The sequence below is a fragment of the Octodon degus genome, unplaced genomic scaffold (assembly GCF_000260255.1).
Source record: "Octodon degus isolate 3935 unplaced genomic scaffold, OctDeg1.0 scaffold00180, whole genome shotgun sequence".
Classification (NCBI taxonomy): Eukaryota; Metazoa; Chordata; class Mammalia; order Rodentia; family Octodontidae; genus Octodon; species Octodon degus.
In genome coordinates, this window is record NW_004524756.1 from 62,182 (window position 1) to 67,699 (window position 5,518).

The following is a 5,518-nucleotide window of genomic DNA, read 5'->3' on the forward strand; positions in this document are numbered from 1 at the left end:
CCCATGCTTACTCTTCTCTTTGAGACTCTTGAAATTAAATGCCCAAGACTCTCATGAATTACAAAGTATATCAGTTTTGGTCAACATTATCTGAGTTCAAGTCCTAGTTCTCTTGACCAGTTGTATTCTCTCGAGCAGGCATATCCATTTACCCATCTGTTAAAGGAAGTAATGATAGTATCTCCCCCAAAGCATTGTTAGGGGAAGAATATAAATTAATAGGAGCAATACACATTTTTTAAAGGTTCCTGGCATGCCAGGGAGATAGCTCAGTGGCATAAGTGCCTGCCTGGCAAGTGTAAAGTCCTGAGTTCAATCCCTGGTACCAAAAAAGCAAAAACAAATAAAAGTCCCTGGCATATAATAAGTTGGATAAATGCTAATTAATATTATCTTGGTGTTTGATTCATTTTGTTTATCACTGGAGCAAAATACCTGGCACTGACAGCTTAAAGATGAAACTTGTTTTAACTCTTGGCTTCAGTCTGTGGCAGGCAGGCTTCAAGGCAGACATGGCACAGTGGAAGGAACTGCTAAGCTCTCAGTAGCCAAGAAGAGAAAGTAAGATCAGTGAGATACCTCAGTGGACTAAATGCATGCTTAGTCAGGCACATGGCTCCAGGCATACTGAACCAGCCACCCAGATCCAGTGTAGTGATGCATGCCTATAATCCCAGAACTGGGGAAGCTGGAAACAGAAGAGTCACTAGAAGTCCAGGCTGCATAGTGAGACCCAGGAGAAGAGGAAGAGGAAGAGGAAGAAGAGGAAGAAAAAACCAAGGAGAATGAGAGAGAAAGGGGCCAGGGAGCAGATACAGTTCCTGTGGTCATGTCTACATTTCCAACTCAGATCACTGTTAGATGTGCTTTACTAATCTCCTATGTATCTCTCAAGCAAATCAAGTGGACAATGGAAAGAACCATGGTGGAAGGGGTTACTGTGCAGGAAAGCTACTCATGTGATGGCTGTAAAGCTACTCATGTGAAGGCTGGATAGCTACTCATGTGAAGGCCGAAAAGCAAAGAGGAGAGGAGAGGAGGAAGGAGAGCTTCGGAAGAATATGGCCCTCCTTCATGTCCCCAGTGACCTACCTCTAACCAGGTCCAGTCTCTTAACAGCAAATCAGTTATGAACTCACTGGGAGACTATGCCGCTAATGGGTACACCATCCGCCTGATCCCCTTGATCCAAACATTTGAGTCTTTGGAGATACCCTATATTTAATCAATAACACCTGTCTTTCATCAACTAACACAAAAAGAATATCCCCCCCCCAGTGAAACAAACATGTCCTCCTGTCCCTTTGTAAAGTACTGCCTGACACCAATAATATTGGAGTCCATTGGAAATGTGAGATCTCAGTCCTTACCACCAACTTACTGAAAAGCACTGAAATTTACCCTTCCCATTTAGATACGCATTATAATTTGAGAAATAGCTTGACCCTACCATCATCCTGTAATATTTCTACTTTCCCCTCCAGTGCTCCTACAACCCCACTTTTCCCACTTGCTCTTACACAACCACTTTGTCTTGGTTACTTCTCACTCATTGCTGGGACAAAATACCCAACACACAATATTAAGGAAGGAAAGGTTTATTTAGCTCACAGTTAGTGGAGGTTTCAGTCCATATTTGGCTGGCTCCAGGGCAGAAGGCAGCAGTTCATGGCAGCAGAAAACAACAAAAAGCAGAGGACGAGCAGCAGCTGTGTCATCTATCAAGTCTCTCTTTCTCCCTATTGACCAGAGCTACTCCAAGAAAGTGGTGGCAGCTGCTTCAAAGATCGAAGCTCCTGCGAAGATCCAGCTTCTCCAAGGAAGTGGTACAGAGAAGATCAGAACTCCTCCATGGAATTCAGGCATGCAGAAGCCTTCCTCAACCCCTTTATATAACTTTTTTTTTTGGTCGAAACCGGGGATTGAATTCAGACCATTGCACTTGCTGAGTCATTCTAGAGTGGGGCTGCCATGCCCCAGGGTATGGCATCACCAAGCCCATCCAGCCAAGCTTCTGGCCTCTCAAGTTGACACAATGTTAACCAGTACAGCGCTCCCAGAGTATTGTTCCAAAATCATTAAACTCTAGTCTTCTTGAAGTGTTCCCTGGTCTCCTTATCATACCTGAGCCAGAGTTCCCCCTTAAAGACATAGATTTTTCTTCAGATTTCTGCAGTAAGAACTGCTTGCTCTTTCATACCCTAAGAACATCAGTTAGGAATTGGGGTTTTTTTCTTCTTCCCTGCTGCTATTCTTTTTTCTAGTAATATACCCTGCTTGGTTGCATCCAGGTCATCTCAGTCTTTATCTTTCTCCCACTCCTTTTCCCTTTGCATTTTGAATCTTTCATTCACCCCTTCCATGCCTTAGACTCTGCTACCTTTTCACTAAAAGCCTTTGTCTTCTCCTTGGAAGGCTATAAGAACCATTCGAGCATGCAGTCTAACAACCTGGCTTCTCAACAACCTTGTTTAAAAAAAAAATTTTCTAATACTTCACATCAACATTTATTTCCTGATATGAACTTTTTTTTTTTTTGATACTAGGAATCAAACTCAGGACCTTACACTTGCCAGGCAGGCACTGTGCTGCTCCGCTATATTCCCAGTCCCAGCACTCGTTTACTGGATCACACTTTAAACTTTGTCACCATTTGCAACAATTTCAATCCCAAAAGCAATAATGGAAGCATCCTACTCTCAACTGATAACCTCTTTTCCCTTCCAATGCGCTGGATAGGGCCATCCGTTAACAGCACCACTGGTGTTGATTCATTTTACAAAAAAAGAATCTTCAACTCCATCTTCATCAAATTTAGAATCTATGATCTATCCTTCTCTAGAACATATTTTCAAATTCAAATTGTATAATCTCCCTACAACTACTATTCCTCTCCTTGCCTGTGACAGTGACACGTTTGACTTTGGCATTGTATTAAGTCAAGTCTTCTACTATGCTTTAGATGCCATGCTCATCTACCTTCTCAGGAACCTCACTATTGACCACCTCTTTTTCCTCTTTGCTATTCAGTTACCTCTAGCAAATGAATTCTTACCACATACTCCAATGTTTCCCTTGAAAAGATAAACAGAGCTTTCTTCCACCTACATCTCCTTCTAACATATTTTTATTTGTGTATTTCCATTAGATAATGGATTAAAGATTTAACTTCAGCAAAATTCCTAAGTCCATTAAAGCCACAGTGATGTTATTAGAGACCAATACTATATGTACACAGCCTTTCATTTATACAAACCACTTATAAGCATGCTTTTTAAAAAGGGTTTTGGGTTTCTTTCAATGTGAAACAAGTCCTGAGAAAACTGTTTCCCAGCAGTCCCCCACACATAACTTCTCTAAGTCACAAGACTTCTTTTCAACGATACTTTTATAAACATTCTCCTGGGGACAGTTTCAAAATGCAAGTAATTTATGGACTTTCAATTAAGACAGTAACATTAAAAATGAGACCTGAGACTCCTATTTGAACGTTTGTTTTCCTCATCCAGGAAGTAAGTTCCCACAAGTATCCAGCGGTAACTATAATTATATTTGTATCTGAGTAAGATTACTTTGAAAAGCAGAGACATCACTGCCAAAGCAACTCTAAAAACCCCTCAGTCACTAGGATTGTCTGAATCCCAAGTGGCACTTTTATGAGATGCTGTGTTAAATTTCTGTGTCTAGGAAAAACATGCCTGAGGTAAACAAATTGAAAGGAGAAAAGATTTAATTTGGCTCACAATTTCAGGAGTTTTAATTCATGACCTGTTTGCTCTACTGCTTGTGAGTCTGCAAAACAGCACATCATGGCAGTAGCTCACATCATGCCAGCTAGGAAGCTAAGAGAGACGGGAAGGGGCTGGGCTTCCAATAGGTCTTTCCAGAACATGAGCCAGTGATCTAAACTCCCTCCACTAAGCCCACCTTTTTGAAGATTCCACCATCTCCCAACAGTGCCACAGGCTGGTGACCAAATCTTCAATGTATTTGACTTTGGAGAATATTCCAGATCCTAGAACTAACAGATATGTAATCCTTCTCTGTGATGTGGGGAGAGAAGACCTAGATTTGAATCACTCCTCTACCATTTATGGTTATTTGCACTTGGAATAATACCCATTATTAATGTGTTTGTTTGTCATTAAATAATGGGGAAAGGGTTGGGTTTTTTTTTTTACATATTAGCCATAAATGTTATGTTAAATATCACAACAAAGATGAGGGATACACTTAAATATCTAAACTATTGAGTAGAACATTAAAGATCATGAAAAGGAAAAATGTGGATAACAGAAGCACCCATGCAAGGAGGATTACAACAAGGAGTCTAGAAAACTTGCTTGGTGATGACAACTAATATGGGCTCTGCCTTCAAAGAGGTGAGGGGGCCGGGGAGATAGTAAAGTGGAATAAGTGCTTCCCTGGCAAGCACAAGGGCCTGCGTTCAATCCCCAGTTCGGCCAAAAAAAAAAAAAGTTAGGATAGATATACAGCTACTTTCTCTTAATTCAATGAATAGAAGGATTTGTTCTAATAGTATTTGTAAATAGGATATCATATCTGCATCTTGTACAACAAATAACCACCAGGAAGACAGTATGCGATGTGTTACTTATTGAAACTGTCCTACTAATTTGATTTGAAACTGTCTCATTGCTGCTTTTTTCTCTATAAAATTATGGAGGAAAAAATTTTAAAAAACAAAGAGATGAGGTGTATGCAAAAGAGCAGAAGTGACTGGGCGAGCAATACGTACAATGACCATAGTGTGCTGGATTCTTCGAGGTTGGCAAGGTGGTGCAGTGCTAAGACAGATAAGACTGTCTGTGAATACAGGAAGCTAGCCTCTCACAAATCTATGCAAGATCCAAGAGAAAACGGTACACTTGCTGAAAGAAAGCAAATATTCTGCTCAAGAAGACATGACTCAGGATAGGAGAGCACGATTTGGAGTGTAACACTCTCCATGAGGAGAATGACAGCATACATAAAATACATAAATGAAACATTAAGCATGAAAGTGTATAATGATGACTGTAAGAGTAAAAAGCCTTCAAGAATACAACTACCATTAGGCAGTTTTAAGTTGAAGACAGTGTCCTTGAAGTTCTGAGATCTACCTGGGAGCTTCCAAGACTTAGGGAAGGAGAGTGCTCTGGTACTCAGCACTCACAAATAATGTGACCAGGAAACAAGTAACTGAGTAAATACTGAAGAGATAAGAAAAAGTAAGCATACAACACTAAATTTCTACATGGATATTTAATATCATCTCTTTTAGAAATGGCACAGAAATGAAATGGGGTAAAAAAGGAGAAGGTAAATGGTAATTTAAAACAGGTGTCTTTGCACTTCTCTTTTTAAAAAAATAAAAAACTTGAAGATTTGCCAATGAAATACAACTTTATTTGTTTTATTTTTAAAGAGAATACAAGGGCTGGCTTGTATTTAATAGTTCAGTGGATTAAAGCACCTGCAAGCAGGCTCAGGAGCTGGGGGTTCAATCCCTGGACCT